The sequence below is a fragment of the Microtus pennsylvanicus genome, chromosome 12 (genome assembly GCF_037038515.1).
Source record: "Microtus pennsylvanicus isolate mMicPen1 chromosome 12, mMicPen1.hap1, whole genome shotgun sequence".
NCBI lineage: Eukaryota > Metazoa > Chordata > Mammalia > Rodentia > Cricetidae > Microtus > Microtus pennsylvanicus.
Window position 1 is genome coordinate 11213612 of NC_134590.1, and position 20395 is coordinate 11234006.

At 44.0% G+C, this 20395-nt stretch overlaps 1 long non-coding RNA gene across 1 annotated transcript; it reads left to right on the forward strand.

Annotated features, from left to right (window-relative positions):
- Positions 1-15217: 15217 nt before the first annotated feature.
- Positions 15218-16689, forward strand: LOC142832762 (uncharacterized). Its single transcript, XR_012907268.1, has 4 exons — positions 15218-15310; positions 15466-15563; positions 15721-15798; positions 16363-16689. It is a non-coding gene; the product is annotated as an uncharacterized LOC142832762 (long non-coding RNA).
- Positions 16690-20395: the final 3706 nt, after the last annotated feature.

A 20395-nucleotide genomic window follows, 5' to 3' on the forward strand; every position in this document is an offset into this window, starting at 1 on the left:
AAGAATTGTAAAACGGATCCTTCGTGCCTTGGAGTGATACTGTCTCCTCATTTTATGAAGGAGTAGGGGTGAATAATAAAATACTTGCACAAATCATTTCTCAGATTTAAAGTTGTTCTAGTTTGAGTCCTTCCTCTCATGTTCTCATTTTTCTAGAAGGATACTTTCTTCTTTGAAAGAACAATCGCATTCTGGCAATGCCAAACATTCTAGGACTTTTCTTTTTTCTTTCTTTTCTTTCCTCATTTTTACTTTTCTTCTTTTCCTTTGGAGATGGCCTCTTGCTAGGCTGCCCAGCTGGTTTTGATTTCCTAGATTCAACTGCTCTACCACCTCAGTCTTCCAAGTAGGTACAGATGTGTGCCACCACACCCAGACAGTGCCAAAGCTTCCTACTCACAGTGAGGCAGGGGTGGTGCTGTGGGCTACAGGGGGAGGAGCCTCTTTATTGGGCTCTGCTGGATTGACTGGAGCTAGGAGAGGTTAAAGAAGACACTGGAGGGCCTCTCACACAGGTGTCCACAGGTAGTGAGGAGAGGGAACTGGAAAGGGCTGGCTTGGCCTCCGTCAGGAGAAATCCAAGCAAAGATGGAAGCCAAGAGAGAGCATGTCGCTCAGGGGTGACAGAAATTGAGATATCAGGAGAGAATAAAGTCAAGCGTTCCTTTTAGAAGGAAAGAAAAGCTGAGAAGAGAAATGCCCCAGAATAAAAGAAAGTCAGAGACATGCTTAGAACCCGGCTGCTCTCTACTTGTGTGGTCTGTTCAGAGAAACTTAGAACCTGGATGTCCTCTATTTGTGTGGTTTATTCTGAGACACACTTAGAACCCGGCTGTTCTCTACTTGTATGATCTGTTCTATTCATCTATAAAATTGTGGTTATATGGAGTTAAGAACCCAGTGGGGAGGACTAAAATGGAATGTTATGTGTCATTTTATATCATGAAATGAATACCCTATAAATTATATGTGGTAATGGAACCTACTAATAGGCTTTCTATATCGTGATAGTAAACCTATAAACCTCTATCCCTGCTGATGCAGTAAGTCAGATCAAGCTGAATTGAAAAAGCAAAAGAACAGGTTTATTGGAGCAAAGCAATTCCAGGGTGAGTCCTCCAACTCCAGAGACCAAGGCAGGAGAAGTCACACCCTGAACAAAGCAGGGAGCTTAAATGTCCTGTAATCAGGGGTGATGTATCTGCCACAAGCTGGGGTTGTACCCAAGTACGGTCAAAAGCTGAGCACTTCAGGCAGGGTCTTGGGCTCTGGCAAATTCAGGGGAGGAGCTGCTGTAGTCACTAAGAATTCTGAACTGGGCTTTTTGGTGCCTCTTCTTTCTTGGAGATTTTCTTAGAGGGTGGGATTTGGAGAGAGAGAGGGGAATAGGGCTTTCTGGATTATGCAGGGGCAAGCAGGAGGTTCCAACCAAACCTCTATAGCAAATCATATTTATATAGATTAGTGATAATATATAAAATAACACATGGTTATTATATTTATACATTATTCATTAACATATTATGTGATAATGTGTAAAAAAGAATATTACTATTATGTTAGAATTAATATTCATAATCTATTTGTGTATAATAATCATAATTCTATAATATGGCATTACATTTTAATATAATATTTTTATTAATTCTTTGTGAATTTCATGCATGCATATATTTTTATCATATTCACCCCCATTCTTCCTACTACCCCTTCAACCTCACTACCGTTTCCCAATTTCATGTTCTCTTTTTTTAAAAATAATATAACCCACCAACTTCAATTTGTAGCACTCATATATTCATGGGTATGGAGTCACCCACTAGAGCATGTCTTTCCCTGCCCGAAGCGACCAACTGCCTATCGGAAGGAACTCACGTGTCCCTGCTGCTCACGCTAGCTAGACTTTGTGCAGACAGTTACAGCGCTATGAGCTCACGAGTGAGTGGACTTGCCGAATTCAGAAGACAGTGCCATTTGTATGGATAGTGGGACATATTGCCAAGACTTTCTCAGGAGGCAGAGACGACTTAGTGAGTAAAGGTGCCTGCTACGAGCACAACCATCTGAGATCCACAGAACCCACATGATAGAAGGAGAGAAGTGCCTCCCACAAGCTGTCCTCTGACCTCTACAGGGGCACCAAGATGAGGGCAACTACACACACACACACACACACACACACATACTCACACACATACATATACATACTCACACATAAACACACACACACACATACATATACACACTCACACATAAACACACACACACATTCAAACACATACACACACTCACACACATATATACACACTCAGACATAAATACATACACATACACACATATACTCATATGCACATTTGCATACATAAATACACACACATACATACATACACACATTTCTACACACACACACACAAATGTATTAAAAAGCTTTATATTTTAAAAAATACTGCATGAGGCCTGGGATGTTAGATCAGTGGTATGGTTTTCTAGTATACATAGGAGCCAGTCATGATGAGCTAAATAGAAACAGACCTCCCAAAGGAAGTTCTAACCTTCCACCCATTTTTATCTGCCAGTGTGGGACCTAGCCAGGATAAGCTTAATGGAGGCCTGAGTCTCAGTAGTTCACCCTGAGGCAATACCTGGTTGCAGGAAGAACCACAAACTGAGATTACCCAGGCACCACTCAAGAACAGACCGTCCAAAGGAAATGCCTAACGTTCCAACCTCTGTAGATAGGATCACCTTCCAGCACACATTTACCAGGACACCCCTAGACAAATGTCCAGCCAATCAGGGGTTCTGAACCTTAGAAATTCCTCACCCCCACCTTTACTACCATAAAAACCCAACTCTAACTGAGCTCAGTATTCCAATATGTTGGACATACGGAGAGATCGAGTTTGCAAACTTTTATAAAATAAAAGCTCTTTGCTTTTCATATGGGACTCTGTTTCCTTGTTGGTTTTGGGGGGACTTTGTGGATCTGGGCATAACAGTATACATAAGATATTGAGTTCCATCCCAACACTGGAAGAAGAGGAGGAGCAGGGGAAGGAGGAGGAGGGGAGGGAAGAGGCCCACACATAAGGAACAGAAATATCATTGGAAGTGAGGTGTCCAAGAAAAAAGGAAGTCTGAGGTAACAGTTAAGATTTCTGCAGGGAGACCACATATTGGCAGATAATTCTGACTTCTTCTAGAACATCCTAGGGCCTGTGACACCTGGACCAGTCACAGCTGAGCTCTCTCTGGCTGGGGGCAGAAAACGATACTGTGGGTAAGCCATGGGCATCTGATTTGTAGGTTTCTTCTGGATCCCTGTGACAAAGAAGGGAAGGAAGAGACAAGATTTGTCTGGTCCTGATGACAAGGTCCGGATGTGACTAGTTTATACCAGGAAACAAGGGAATATACAAGGTTTGCAGTGAATGATCAACGTTTGCTTAGAGACACAGTTGTGCACCTACACCGTTCATCCCTGCGTGAGACTTCAGCACTTGTTTAGAATTAGCCTGGATAGTGCCTCAGTCTCGCTTGTTTTCTAGAAATACAAATAGGTTTCTGAAAGAGGTAAAGCCAATAACATTTCTTGCAAGGTGAGGATGCAAATGAGCAATATATGGAAATGCAAAAGAGCTTTAAGCAGAAGACGGTATCTCCACTCACCTTACTGCTGGTGAAGAGTCAGGGTGAACTGTCCACTTGCTTACTGGACTGGCTCATTTGTTAGTGGCTTTCTCTCCCTTTCTTCTTTCTTCTCTCCCTCCCTCCTCTCCTCCTCCTTGCTCTCCCCCCTTTTATGAGAAGGTTCAGTGCCACCAGAATCTTGAGTCTGTGTCAGTTGTACCCTTCTCCCATCTTGTCATCTTTATTTTAAGATATACTTTCTCAGTAAAGGTTTTCTTTTTCTTCTCAATCATGTTTCTAGGCCTTAATGCCCTTCAAAATGAGACCAGAGACCCTAAAGATTCAAAATCATGATGGCAAATGTGGAAACAAAGTATGGACGAAAGCACAAGAATTTACAAATAATTGGCAGATGAAAAACTGACAGTGGGGTCCCTTCCTGTTTGTGACTTCAAACCCTTCTAAATGCTGAGTGCTCTCGGGGCCAGCACATGCTATGCCTCCAACCTTCCTGTGTCCTTCCCTGACAGTGTGCACTTTGAAAAATAGAACTAGTTTTGTCTTGGAGTTAGCCTGGTATTTTACGGCCAGCATTAATTCAATACCTAAGGGTGCAACAGTGGCATGCAAACTTTGGTGTTAACCAACAGCTCTCTAGTTAGACTTAATTTGTAGATTTCTCTACAAAATAGAAATAATGCCTGGTACTAGAAACCTAACTAGCTCTCTAGAACTAGCAAAGTCGTCACTCTTGGAAGAAAACCCACAACTATTGCTTTATCAAATCAGCATAGTTCCTATCTATGTTCTAAAACTCTATCTTTATAACCATAGAGAAGCTCACCAACTGGGCTAGACTGGCTGAGCAGGGAGCCGCATCAAGCCTCCTGTCTCTTCTTCCACAGTGGCTGGATTACAAGTGTTCACTATCACACCCAACTTTTATGTGGGTTTGGGGAGCAAAACCCAGAATCTCATGCTTCCAAGGAAAGTCCTTGACAGACTTTCTCGTGGCACAACAGCCCACCTCTGCTGCCCACAGCCCCTCTGCCCCAAGATGGCAAGATGGACTGGCAACTTTGGCCAATGTGGTACATTGTTTTTTCAATCTTCCCCCTTTTTTTTTTAAGACAACCTGTCCAGAATAAGAGGTTCTCAACCCTTATGTAAGTTAAGTACATTCCTCAAATTTAGATAAGATGTAACAGCAAGAATTTGACCTAGGTTCTCACGGATTACACAGGCCATGCTTTTAACCTTTCTTACTCCATTGCTGGCCTAATAAATCAATCGTGCTTGATACAAAAGCTACAGAACTCAGTTGTATGATACAAATAAGAATAGAACGAGAAACAAAGAAGGGAGTGGTCCCTGCAAGGTTGAGTTAAGAATGACTGTACCTTTGTACTTCTTCTCTGCAGGGTTCAGTTCCTGCTAGAGCTCTTTGTGTAAACCCCAGAGCCAGAATGGCTGGAATTGCTGCTTACCTCTTTCTAGGTCACAGTATCCAACGTATCTGTTGTGGGAAGAAACAATCCTCGTGGCGTTACCTGGGCCCCAGAACATAGCAAGGGTTTCCTCAGTGTAGCTCTCGCTCATAGTTTGTAACTGTTGATGTTGAATTTTTTCTGGACCTTACCTCCTAAGGCAATCCAAGGCATGGCAGGAAGTATATTTTCAAGTACGTAAAGCGTGAGACTATGCAAAAGTCATGTCAATCATATTCCACAGGGGAAGATTAGCTCTTTTAATTAAGGTATAATTTAATCATAATAAAGCATTGGATCTTACTTGTTCAGTTAAATGGGTTTTGTCAACTTTATGCGTTCATACAGTCACCAATCAAAACAGGATAGAGACCGTATTTATCAGCCCAGAATCATACTGTTTGATTTTTGGGTCATGCACCTATTTTTCAAAACTTGGCATAATGGAGATTTATTAATACCAGTAATCTGTGTTTTTATTCTCAAGTAGTAATGACATATGACAATTTGTTGATTTGCTCTCCTGTTGGTATTGATTTAGGCTGCTTCCATTTGGGGTTCTTAAAACTAAAGATGCTGTGTGAACATGTATTGTTGTTATTCTTGGGTAAGTATCTAGGATGGGAACTGCTGGGTCAGAGGGCGGCTGTATATTTATTCCTGTGAGAAGCTGCCAAACAACTCTCCGGAGGGTTGAGCTATTTTACATGCTTCCCATCAGTATTGCTTCTACACTCCCAGAGGAAAAGCTCTCACAAAGTCAAACTGTGATGACATCTTAGTAAAGAATATTTACCATGATGTCTAGGGTGGGAAAGATTTCTGTGGGAATCATCTGGAGAAAAAAATACCAGCAAAAAGAAGACAGCCGATTGGCACTCACCAAAGAGAGTTTACTAGGAAGCCGGCCCTTGGGGACCACGTGGGCAGTGGGCTCCATAGCTACCAATCAAGGCTGTATTCTTTGCTGATGACTTTCACGCCACATGCCAAGCCCTCTGTCCACGATCCAAGAAATCTGGGTAACTTATTGTTTTTGCTCAAGTTGTACTTCATTGAAATTCTTTTTGGAGTGTCCCTTTTGGTCACAAGTTCCCTTTCTTGTCCATGAGCCAAGGCGGTGGAGCTGAGCACAGCAAGCCTTTTAATCCCTGCTGCGAACTGCACTTTGGGTTCCTGGTATCAAAGTTGGCCAACCTGAGGAGCTCGGGTAGCTTTCCCTGGCTATTACAAGTTAAGAACACGTTATTTATCTTTTGGCCTCTTCCCCCTAGGTTATCCTCAGCCAGATTTTGTTTTGTTTTGTTGTGTGTGTGTATGTGTATGTGTGTGTGTGTGTGTGTGTGTGTGTGTGCGCGCGCACTATTGTGTTCAGTAGAGGGCAAGGCCTTTGGCACTGCTCTAAGGTTATTTCATTTGAGACGAAACCTTATTCTCTAAGTCCTTTTTATAAGGTGATCATGGCAGAGGCCAGAAAGAGTGGGGAGCGGCATTGAACAAATGACTCTTAGCTTTATTCAGTCCTAACATCCTGACATGTCTTCTATTTGATTCAGTCCTGCTAGGAACAGAGTTTCTATAATGTAGATGGCCAGGGTCTTCATTGCTCAAACCATACAGTCTGCTCGTGTTCATGTGCCACACATTCTTATTATCCAGTTCTGTGTCTTCCAGTGCTGTGTAAAGAAATTGTCCAGAGAACCCTACTGTCTAACTAGCCGTCAAGTGTTCACCCCTGAACCACCCCCACAGTCCGGAGGAGCCAGTTCTGTGATCAGGTCTCAGCCTGACATCTGTCTCAATTACAGGAGGCAGGTTCCTCAGAGATGAGAGGACAAGATGGCAGGTGTCTCTCGTAGAACACATGCACCAGGTTTTCAGTATGCCCGGAATGTTCCTGGGTATCTTGTACCACCTGTCACCCTCACACGGCTCCAAGTGTGCTTGTCATCGGCTCTCAGATGATGTCACTGTACGAGGATTACTTCTCTCCACCAACATCCGTGTCCCACTCGACTGCCATTTAGCTCTTATGATTTATGAGTATATATTCATTTGTGTGTTTAATATCTCAATGCCTAGACTCTAACTGCACAACCCAAGACAGTGTCTATGTTGTTCATTACATTTAGGTTTTCAAAAGTATCCGCAGAATCATCTCAGGGCTTGTGCGGGCTCCCCTAATGTTCCTTTATAGTCAAAGGCCAGTAAATGAGCATCTGGGTGAGCTTTAGACTCGGCTGTATAAAATAAAATATCTCAGTTCAGAGACGATACGTGGCTCACCAGCGCCATTGGGGTACAATGAAGTCGTTGCTACGGTTTCTGGGGCAGAGGCAGACATTTTTTCCTTGGCCTGACACAACTAGAATTGGAACTCTATAATCAGTTTGCTCCCAGGTGGAACCAGAGACAGAAGTTAAGGAGAGAAAGACAGATTTCAGAGAGGGAGAAAAACCATAGCCTCACAATATATTCTGAAGGCTGGATGCCTGCATCTCATACTGTTCTTGTGTTTCTAGCCACACAACCCAAGAAAATCCACCTCTGTTTATATCTTTATCATCTAGAAAAGCATTAATATATTAAGATGAAAATATTAATTGAAATAGTCCTTACTAATGTATTCGCACTCAATAGTATTCCTGTATTCTTTCTTAAGAGCAGGAAGCCACTGGAGGCATCGTGAGTACCTGGGAATCTACTGCAAGGAACAAGAGATCAGCTGCTGCAAAACTAAACTGGAGTGCCTGCAGGAAAGGTTCAATGGTCGAAAGCATCGGCTGCTCTTACAGAGGACCCAGGTTCGGGACCGAGCACTCACACGGTGGCTCATAACCATCTTAGCTCCAATTCCAAAAGAGTCAATGCCTATTTGTCCTTTTATCTCTGTGGGCACCAGGTATGTGCATGGTATGTGTAGTCAGAACACTCACACACATAAAAAATAAAATAAACAACAAAACAAGCAAAACCACTAGACATCATGCTGGTTGCACCTCCCCCCAGTCTGTGTTTCACCTGACTCTGTTCTCCTTCGAGTCACTGGGGTAGACTCCTCCTCTCATCTAGGACAGACAGACTTACACTGTGATGGTGTCATACCTTGTCAGTTATCAGGTTTTCCAGGATTTTCCCTAAGTTTTTCACTTTTAAAAATTTTATTTTATTTTTTATGTTAAGGATTGAACTTGGGACTTCGGATATAGTAGGTCTAAAGCAAAACTGTCTCTCAGCTTTTCATTATTATACTAAACACCCGAGTCAGGCTAATTTTAGGGGTTTATTTAGTTCACAGCTACAGAGCCCTGGAACACTGTGCCGGATTCAGCCTGGCTCTGTGAGGGCCGTTGGCACCATGGTGTGAGTGGGAGGAGGAGCAGACACAGCCAGACAGGACGATAGAGAGTGATTCAGGGCTCTGGCTCCCTCTTAAAACAACTGTCTCTGGAGAACTCAGCATTCCATGATGCCTTTGTTAACCCATCATTGGGCAGCAACCTTGCTGACCTAAGAACCTTCTACTTGGTGTCTCCCCCTCCCGTTAAGATCACCAATCCTTCGCGACATCATCACAGTAAGTCCCAAGCCTCTGACCCACGAACTCTTTGGGAACACACTTAAACCATATCCAACCTTGGCAATTTGGGCAATTTGGTGTTCTAGATGGCGTTAATACAGCTCAAATTCCCTCCAGCTGTTTGAACTCACCTTCCTTACTCTGTCAAAGATCACTGCAAATCGACCTGGGAGCAGGGGACAGGGGTTGGGGAGGTTCAGGGAGACAAGGATCTTTCAGAGAACAGAATGCCTAGCTGTTACCTTGTTTACAATAATGTGCTTGTCCCTAAGTTAGGCCTAAGTAATCACTAATCACTCCCTTTTCACTCCCTTTTTGAATGGCCATCCTCACAAAGACAAGACCAAGAAGAAATTTCTACAGGATAGTCTGAAGGGCAGAAGTATTTCTTATACAGGAAAAATTAGTTGGCAGCAATGGCTTCAGTCACAATGTTTTACTTTTATTTAAAAATTTAAAACACCCCGCCCCTCCCATCAACTCCTGGGGCAGGTGGCAGAGCTGACCCTGAGGTCAGAGAGGCAGAGGGGCAGCCACCAGCTGTGAATAGACCCTGCACCTGTCCTGGGCAGCACAATAGAGCCAACCCTGTGGGCAGAGGTGTGGGTGAGCCAGTCCTGGAGTTGTTTGCAAGGGAGATCTGTGGCCATTAATCATCTGTCATAGTGCCATGAGCCCCCCCCCCACGCTACCCATCCATGTCTGAGGCAGGGGAGGGGGGAAGCTGACTCTGAGGTCAGAAGGGTGGGAAAGCTGCCCCGGCCACCAACTGCAACACTGGGAGAGCAGGCCCTGCACCTGCCTCGGGCATGGATGAGCAGGGTCTGGATCAATAAAATGAGTAGCTAACTGTAACCATTGGTCACTATAATAGAGCACTTCCCGAGGGAGTTCCTGGTCACAGTTTGGCGTGCATGACCAATATCAACAGAGCCGAAACCCAGTTCGTGTATCTCAAAGACATTTGTGGTTGACCATAGTAGTTAGAAAGAGCTGAACCGAAAGGAAAGGAGAGCCGAGATACTGATGTTCGTCATTCGTTCCTTCATTAAGTTCTGGAGAGTCCTTAGTGAGCATCAGGTCCTACTGCAGATGCCGAGAATATGCTATCACAGAAAGAATTCCCACTCCGCTCTCATGGAGCTTGCTTTTCTAGAAGGGGAGGATATGTCATACACACATAAAAAGAATGGCTTGAGTTTAAGTAGGAGACAGAGCGAGACAAGAGAAAGGAAGTGCCCGAAGTTGTTCTTTCACAGAGGGTAGCTATGGATAACGGACCATTGGAAGAGAAACATGGCAGAAGAGTAAACAAGGCGATTTCCTGTTCAGGAGGGCAAGTGCAAGGGCCCCGAGGTGGCTGGAGGGTGCCTGGCCTGCCTCAGGAGTAGCGTGGAAACCTGTGCTGCTGCGGCAGAGCGAGGAAGACAGGAGTGAGATGGGAGGAATCCCGGCTCCCAGGGGTACTGGGCTTGCTGCTTTCTTGGATGTGAGTGCTCTCAGACTCTTCTCTGTGGGTCTGTCGCTTTCAGAACAGCGTGTGGACAACACACAGCTGTAAGTGTGCTGTTCCACCTGGGTGCAGAGTCTGAGACTCATTGTCACCCATAGCCAGAAACACCAGGTGTTCCCTGGGGGAGGAAACAGAAAGTCTTTGGCTCTCAGCAAACTTTAACTTACTTTCAATCAGTCTCTCTGGTCCCTGCCTTTTCTCCCAGTGTACTGCTAACTCCCTGGGACGGGCATGTCAGGGCAGCTCCTTGGCTCCACTCTGTACTGGTGGTTTTTCTCACCTCGACACAAACCCAGGCAGATCTGAAGAAAGGGAATCTTAGTTAAGAAAATGTCCCCTTTAAAACATACACACATACATACACACATACACATGAACACACATACACACACATAAACAAACACATACACACACACACACACACACACACACACACACACACACACACACAAACTGCTCTTGGTCATGGTCTTCTATCACAGCAATATAAATCCTAACTAAGACACATTCCAACCAGCTTCATGGGAAAGTCTGGTATTGTAATGACTAGAAAACTTTTTCTTTCTCATTTTAACTAGTACAGGAAAACATTAAATTGTATGCTTGAATTAGGTGTCACATGATGTTTTAATACACCAATACATTGTATGCTATTTAAATCAGGTTAAACATATTCAACCCCCGAGACACAGATCATTTCTTCATGGCAAAATCAAAGTCCTTCCTTCTTGCTTTTTGTCACATAGAGAACATTGTTGTGATCTGTAGTGTCCCATTGTTCACAAACATCACAGAACTTAAAAAGTTATAATTTGTTGTGCATGTATGTATATCTGTGTGGGTGTGTGTGTGGAAGAGCAATGCTTGTGGGCGTTGGCTTTCTCCCTCCACCAGGTGGGTCCAGGAACTCTGGCGGCTGCCTTTATCTACTGAGCCATCTCACCATCCACAACAGAAATTCATGCTTGCATCTAACTGCGATTCACCCACTGAGCAGCCCTCCCCCAGCACCTGGGTCTCCCCAGACAACTGCCTTCTACTCTCAGCTGCAGGAGACTGTACACACCCGAATGTCTTGTGGCAATTGCCGTCCTGGCTTGTCTCACTTGATATCATCTTTAGTTTCCTCTGTGTTGTCGCAAATAACAGAATTTCATCTATTTTATGGCAGACTCATAGTCCATTATGTCTGAGTACCACATGGTTTTTGTCGCCAGTTGATGAACACTTAGGTTATTTCTGGCTTTTGCTGTTGCCACTAGCCCAGAGACAAACACCAGCATGCAGATATCTCTTCAGGGTGATGGCTTCATTTCCCTTAGATATTTACCCCACTGAGGGTTGTGTTCCCACTTGCTGTGTGCACAGCACTCTCTTTTCTTCAGATCCTCTCCAAATCTGTTATCTTTAGTCTTTTTTATTACAGCCATTCTTGCAGAGGTGAGGTGCTATCTCCACGTGCTTTTGATTTGCAGTTCTCTGATGAACATTTTGTCACGTACCTGGTGGCCACTTTTACTTTTTATTTTGAAGGGTATCTAGTTAAATGCATTGTTCTATGTAAAGCTGGTTACTTGGTTTGTTGCTGTTGAGATTTTGACAATTTGTGCATTTTGGATATCAGTCTATATAGCTTTTTGTAACTTACAGAAACACCCTAAGTGGCGGAAGTTTAGTTATGCTCGGTTGAGAGGCTCTGGGAAGGCTCCATCACTACTGGGCTATTTTGAGGTAGTGTACCATGGTGGAAGGGTGCGAGAAAGCTTAGTTGTTGTCCTGACTATGACACAAGCTAGAATCATTTGAAGAAACTCAATTGAGAAAATGCTCCCAGTGGATTGGCCTGTGGTGAATTTTCTTGATTGATGATTGACGGGGGAGGGCCCAAATCACTATGGGTGGTGTCATCCCTGGACTGGAGAGGGAAAGGGATGCACAATAGGGCAATGGGAGAGGGGAATGAGTAGGCTCAAATATAATGACACACATGTTTGAAAACGCCATGATGAAGCCCATTGTTTTGTCTTTTAGCCAAAATAAAAATAAAAAAATAAAAATTTGTAAATGACCAAAATTAAAGCATTTTTCAAAAAGAAGTTATATATGTCCAGAATTCAAATGGTTTAGAACAAACATCTCCACTCTAAAAGGACAGAAGAGGGCATAGAGAGGAGGGGTAAGAAAAAATGAGATCAAAACGCCAGCAGGACGAACATTAAAGCCTATGGTCTCATGTCCAGCATTCAGAGCGCGTGTTGTGGCATGGCATGAGCACACAGGGCTTGGGCAGTGCCCCTTGCGGGCGGCAGTCTCCTGGGCTGGCTCTGCTCACTGCCGGAAGTTATGTTCCGCAGATATTTATTATTGCTGCCATCTCTGGTTTCTTAGAATCTGTGGCATCCACAGCTTCTCTCTCACAGTTCCATGCACCACTCAGCAGATCTCCACGGGGATTCTCACACAGCTACAGGCTGCCTGGTCTCCCGGACGTTCCTTTGAAATCTGGCAAGAAACCTCTATGGCCGTGTAATAATAATAATAATAGTAGTAGTAATAACAATAATTCTTTCTCCTCGTACTCTTCCTCTTCTTCCTTCCTTTTGCCTTATTTTTTTTAAAATTGTATGTATGTATGTGTGTTTTGCCTGCGTGTATGTATGCACACCACATGCATGCCTCATGCCTGCAAAATCCAGAAGAGGGAGTCAGATTTCCTAGAGCTGGTATAGATAGCTGTGAGCCACTATGTGTAGGCGACCCAACCCAGGTCCTCTACAACATCACTGGGCCATCTTTCTAGCCCCTTGCATATTTTAAAATTGATGACAGAAACTATGCCATAAAATTTATGTGTAGTGGGAGCTGCTGGTTTGCTTTTCGTCCCGCCCAGCTCCCGCACGGCTAGCTTTACACCAGAAATAACAACACACAAACTGTATTCTTTTAAACACTGCTTGGCCCATTAACTCTAGCCCTTACAGGCTAATTCTCATATCCCAATCAACCCATCTCTAATAATCTGTGTAGCATCAGTCTTACCGGGAAAGATTCAGCATGTCTGACCTGGCTGCTTACTTCATCGCATCTGCCCAGGAGAGGGGAGCATGGCCTCTGAGCTCACTTCCTTTTCCTCCCAGCATTCTGTTCTGTTTACTCCTCCCACCTATGTTTTAACCTATGAGGGCCAAACAGTTTCTTTATTATAATTAACCAATGACCTTCCTCCATCATTTATGTATCTATTTTATTCTTTGCCAGCTTCATACACTCATATAATAAATATTAGTCTTTTTCACTCCCGGTTCCCTCTCTCATCCTCCTTTGTTTTCTAGATGAAACCCATCTCCCCCTTTGTTTCCATGACAGTAAAATTCTTACTTTCCATCCTTCTATCAATACAGCATCACATGGGCAATGCCAAGGTCTTCAGTTGGCTTAAACAGTAGCCAGGTCTCCAGGGCTGTGTCTTCTGTGGTCTCTGAGAGTCTGATTACTAATCACAACGAGAAAACCTTGGGACTGTGACTTCCTAGGCAGCCTTGTGTGGGCAGGATGCCACAGCAGAACTTCCTTCCCTGGAGACAATCTTTCAAAGGAGAATAGTTTTCTACCCTCAGCCCACAATAGATGCCCTCTGTTCAATCTGGGAGTTGCCCACAGGGCATCTTTTTGTCCGCGTACACAATGCTTGGCTTCACTTTCCTGGCACATAGCCCTTCACCTCTTTATCAGCCATTCTTACTTCCTTAGCACCAGCTTTGCAGAGTCCTTGTTGTTGTTGTTAACCAGGCTGTGGTTCTTCAAATCCTTCCACGCTGCTTTTTATTCTCAACCCTCACTGCACCCACGGCTATAAAAGCAGGTATCAGTTTCCCTGCTACAAGATAAATATAGCCTGCCTGGGATTTTCCTTTGCCAGATGAATTAGCAGCACTGGCTCACTCGCCTTCATCTTTGCCCGGCCCATCATCTTCATGGACCACAGAATCCACATGAAGCTCTCAGACTCTGGAATCTCGGCTTTGTTTTTTGATCTGCCTTAGCCAGTGTCCCTCACTCAGGCTTGGTTTTTATGCTGTAATTTACAGCCCATTTACAGCCATGGCCTACGGTCTTAGTAAGGGTTTCTATTGCTGTGCAAAGACACCATGACCAAGGCAACTCTTATAAGGGAAACATTAAATTAGGGTGGCTTACTTACAGTTTCAGAGGCTCAGTCCATTGTCACCATGACAAGGAGGGTGGTGCTGGCTACATCTTGATCAGAAGTTAACAGGAGGTCAATTGTGACACTGGGAGTAGATGGAGCATAGGAAAACTCAAAGCCCACCCCATAGTGGCTCACTTCCTCCAACCGACTCCAATAAAGCCACACCTCCTAATAATGTCACTCTGTGTGAGCCAATGGGGGCCATTGCCATTCAAGCTACCACACCTGACATTTCTGTGATGCCAGAAAGAAAGCCCACATCCACCTTGCTTGGTCTCTCTCCTGCTTCACAACATCTTTCTTGCTTTCTTCACTAATTCTGCTTGCTGTTATTGCTTCCTGTCTTGTTTTCTGTATTAGCTTGGATCAAAGATGTAGAATTTAAAGCTCCCCTCCAGCACCATGTCCCTTCTCCCAGCCTGCATGCCTCTATGTCCCACTGAGATGATAATGAAATAAACCCTGAAACTGGAAGCCCCTCTGTTAAATGTTTTCCTTATAAGATTTGCCGTGGTCATGGCATCTCTTCACACAGCAATAGAAATCCTAAGACAGTTCATAGTGTCAGTTCATAATTAAATGGGTCTTTCTCTTCCTTTTCTTTTAATTTTTATAGAGATATTTATTTATAAATGATGTTAGGCTTTGAATCTAGAACCCTCTGCATGCTAGGCAGGTACTCTAACCCCGAGCTCTACCCCTAGACTCTCTCCTTTTCTTTTGCTACCCTATTATCCTCGTCTCTCGTTTATATTCCTCTCACAAGTTTGCAAGCGTCCTCTCCTTTCAGAGGGAGGCAGAACTGAACATGCGGCCCATTTCCTCCTCAGCGCTGTCTGCCCTCAGCTGCACCACAGCTCCTGCCTCTCCATCTTCTTCTCCATCTCTTGGTGACTTCCTAGAACATCAGCACAGAATTCCTCTTTCTAAAATTCTTCTTTCCTTAGAAGCCTCCATCTCTTCCTTTACCTCCTCTACCTAGTGAGCTTAGAAGGCTACACTTTCTAATTTATGGTGATTGCTGACACAATCCTTCCTGTTTTAGGATGAGCATGCTTCAAAACGGGCTGAGAGAGGCACCAGGCAAGGAAGGATTCCCAGCAAATGCAAGCAGGACTGAGAAAGAGAAGGAGGCTGACACAGGTATGGTATGAACAGTCTTCCACTGTGAGACCTGGGCTCAGACTCACTGGAAGGTGGAGGGAGCCAGAAGACTCAGCATCGTCCATGGCTTCCCATCTCTCATTGGCTGAAAGTTGCCTCTGGGACATTACTTCCTGGCATTTCTGTTCTGTCCTAGATGGTGATGGTCATGGCTACAGCATGGATTTCACAGCCAGACTGGCAGCAGAACTGTCATGCACTTGCATCAAGAATGGTCAGCGAAGCCGGGCGATGGTGGCTCATGCCTTTAATCCCAGCACTTGGGAGGCAGAGGCAGGTGGATCTCTTGTGAGTTCGAGACCAGCCTGGTCTATAGAACTAGTTCCAGGACAGGCTCCAAAGCCACAGAGAAACCCTGTCTAGAAAAACCAAAAAAAAAAAAAAAAAAAAAAAACCCCAAAAAAAAAAAGAATGGTCAGCGTGTGGAGTGTTGAGCGTGGCTGAGTTTGAATCAGATGTGTTCTCTCTCTCTCTCTCTCTCTCTCTCTCTCTCTCTCTCTCTCTCTCTCTCTCTCTTCTCTCTCTCTGTGTGTGTGTGTGTGTGTTAAAGGTTTGGTTTCTAGCACAGGTAGTGTTCAGAAGTGCTGCTTTTAGGAAGTAGTTGGATGTTGAGAGTTCTTCCCTGATGGCTCCAAAATCCAAAACAGATTGTTGGGAAAAGGCAGGACAGTGGAAGGGGCTGGGTTAGAGGAAGTAGGTGGTTGTGGGTGTGTCTTTGAAGGGCACTGCATCCTGGCAACTTTTCGTGTCTTCTTTCTGCTTAATGACTGCCATGAAGCTATCTTTCACCATGTCCTGCCATCGTGATGCTCTGTCTTACAACGCTCCAAAAGCCACCAGTCACCCAGCATGGACTGGGCACTGCGAGATGGAATGAAATTAGCTCCTCCCTCTTTTAGTGTCATCTGCGTCAGACTTCAGACATCATGTCACAGCCTGGAGGGAGTCTGATTTACACAAACGTCGGGAGCACATCCCCGCACACCTTCCTCGCACGGCACGCCCCCCTGCATGTCACCACACGTCCCCACACACCTGACTCCCACAGCACATCCCCCCCATGTCCCCACACACCTGACTCCCACAGCACATCCCCCCCATGTCCCCACACACCTGACTCCCACAGCACATCCCCCCCATGTCCCCACACACCTGACTCCCACAGCACATCCCCCCCATGTCCCCACACACCTGACTCCCACAGCACATCCCCCCCATGTCCCCGCACACCTGACTCCCACAGCACATCCCCCCCATGTCCCCGCACACCTGACTCCCACAGCACATGCCCCTCCATGTCCCCGCACACCTGGCTCACAGTGCATGTCCCCGCACAGCCAGCTCTGCAGGAACATGTCATCCCTGGTCTAGCTTGTTACCTTTTTTAAAGAAACTCTGCTTTTATTTCATTCCCTTCACCACAAAATTTGCTGTTGTCCTGATTTTTGTAAGACAAACTGAGAAAATAAAAGTATGTAACTTCACAAAAGTTACCTAGCTAGAAAGTTCTGGAACCGTGACTTAATGATTCAAAATCAATGTATTTTCTAGTACAGCAGAAGCCCAGTGTGTTATCTAGTACAGTAGAATGTTGGGACACCAGTCTTTGTTAGCAATGTCTTGGGTAAGAAAAGATGGCTTCAGAGTAGAGGTATTTATTTTGGAGCAAGAGAGAAATTTCTCATTGCAAAAGAGTTACCACAACTGTTTCCTAACTCTGTTTCCAGTGACCCAACTTTTTTTTTCACTTTATAAATGATTTATTTCATTAGGAAATATTTTTAGGAGCTGGAGAGATGGCTCTGTGGTTAAGAGCACTTGTTGCTCTTGCGGAGAATCAAGTCAACCCATCCACATAGCTGCTCACAAGTACCTGGAACTCTAGTTCAGGGGTTTCGATGCTCCCTTCTGGGCTCTAAAGGTACCTTACACACATGTGTGCATAAATACACATGCATCAAAATGTGGGCGGAGACATTTTCAAACAAATACATCCTGTGTATCGGTCATATTACTGGCAGGCCCTTTCCTGCCCCTCTGGCTAACCCCTTTTGGTTTTCTACAGTTTTGTTTCTACCTTCATGTAATTGACAAATGTTAGAAACAGTTTTATTTCTTTTTCTGCAGTGTCTAAGGTTTTAATTGTAGAGCCATTTCATTCTTTTGACAGGTTTATTCTTTTCCGAAATTAATACATTTTTTGAGGGAATTGTGGATGAAATCCCCTCTCAGTCTGTTTCTTTCCCAATATGTTTGCTATTGTCATATAGGAATGCTACTGGCTTTGTATATTAATTTTGTTTACTCTACGGTTACCAGATCTAAGAGTTTCCTTAGTCTTTAGGTCTCTTGATATATAGAATCACACCATTTATAAATAAGGGTACTTCATCTTTCCTATTTGTGTCCATTTTATGTCATCTAGTTAAGATTTTTTTAATTTTTATTTATTTATTTATTATTTATTTATTTGTTAAAGATTTCTGCCTCCTCCCCGCCACCACCTCCCATTTCCCTCCCCCTTCCCCGATCAAGTCTCCCTCCCTCGTCAGCCCAAAGAGCAATCAGGGTTCCCTGCCCTGTGGGGAGCCCAAGGACCACCCACCTCCATCCAGGTCTCCTAAGGTGAGCATCCAAACTGCCTAGGCTCCCACAAAGCCAGTACGTGCAGTAGGATCAAAAACCCATTGCCATTGTTCTTGAGTTCTCAGTAGTCCTCATTGTCCGCTATGTTCAGTGAGTCCGGTTTTATCCCATGCTTTTTCAGACCCAGGCCAGCTGGCCTTGGTGAGTTCCCCATAGAATATCCCCATTGTCTCAGTGTGTGGGTGCACCCCTCGTGGTCCTGAGTTCCTTGTTCATGCTCATGCTCTCTCTTTTTCTGCTCCTGATTTGGACCTTGATATTTCAGTCCGGGTGCTCCAATGTGGGTCTCTGTCTCTGTCTCCTTTCATTGCCTGATGAAGGTTAATATTCAGGAGGATGCCTATATGTTTTTCTTTGGGTTCACCTTCTTATTTAGCTTCTCTAGAATCACGAATTATAGGCTCAATGTCCTTTATTTATGGCTAGAAACCAAATATGAGTGAGTACATCCCATGTTCCTCTTTTTGGGTCTGGCTTATCTCACTCAGGATAGTGTTTTCTATTTCCATCCATTTGCATGCAAAATACAAGAAGTCATTGTTTTTTACTGCTGAGTAGTACTCTAATACTACTCAGTATATATTCCATACTTTCTTCATCCATTCTTCCATTGAAGGGTATCTAGGTTGTTTCCAGGTTCTGGCTATTACAAACAATGCTGCTATGAACATAGTTGAGCATATACTTTTGTTGTTAAGATTTTAAGCACTGTATGGAGTAAGAGTGGAGAAAGTGGGCACTCGCTCGTGGCTCCGTGTATCGCTCCTGATTTCAGTGGAAATGGTCTCAGCTTTTTTCCACTTCAAACACTGCTGTATTGACTGAGGTTTTCTGTTCTGCCCAATCCTGCAGCCGTTAAGTCCCAAAGAATCACACAGAGGTCTACATTAGTTATAAACTGATTGGCCTATAGCTCAGACTTCTTATTAACTTTTTAAATTTATATTAGTTCATTATTCTTGTCTATGTTAGCCACGTGGCTCGGTACCTTATTCAATGAGGCAGTCACATCTTGCTTGCTCTGTGTCTGGGTCACGACTGCTGAATCCTCTTCCCAGAATTCTCCTGTTCTCATTGCCCTGCCTCTACTTCCTGCATGGTCTCCCCACCTATACTTCCTGCCTGGTTTCTGTCAATCAGCATTTTATTAAACAAATACAAGAAAAAAATGTTTACAGGGTAAAACCATTGTCCCACAGCATTGCTGGCTGTAGATTGGCCCAGCATAGCCTTTATTTTTCTCAGTATTGCATTCTATGCCCTAGTCTGCTGGGGCTCTTATCATGAAAGGATGTTGGATTTTATCAAAATTATTTTCTGCATCTGTTGAGTTAATTGAAGATTTCTGCCCATCGGTCTGCTTATGAAATGTATTACATTTATTTCTTGCATACGTCAAATCATCCGTGTACCCTTGGAATGAAGTCAACTTGATCATCGTAAACAATCTTTTGATATATTCTTGAAGTCCATTTGCAAGCATTTCGTGGAGAATGCATAATGTGTTCATCGACTTGCTAGGTCAGAAGACTGTTACCCTCACCAGAGAGCCTTGTACATTTCTAAGAAGGTAAAACACGGTAAACAATGTCTGGCACGAACGGTAATAAGCACGTAGTTTTATTCAACAATTACATGTCAGTCACCCTAATGTGTACTAGACCGGGCTAGATGCTGAGAGAACAATGGTGGACCACAAGTATTTGCTGACATGGCTTTGAGTCAGCTTGGGAATATGACTGTGTACCACATTCTCAGGCTGACTTTAATTATACGAAGCCATCAAATAATTGCAGCCTTTTAATTTTGCAAATCAAAATGAACTTGTGCTCAGCAGGTAATGTTGGCATGAAAAGAACACCTTCAGTATAGGACATCTGTGAGGCTTTAATAATCTAACAACTGTCAATTCTAGGCATTGCTGAAATTATTTACTTGTCTGTGTGTGGGTCTGTATTTTCCATGAGCACAGACTGAATTTTTACTTCTGTACATGCAGAATGTAAAGTGGTGTTTGGTTCCTTTTTTGAATTCATGTTTTTCATGCAGTATTTTGACATATTTTATCCCCTCTCCAACACCTCCCAAACCTTACTCCTTCCCTATACACACAATTTCATATTTTTTTCTCCTTCCTCCCCCAACCCCTTATGAAAATCAAAACA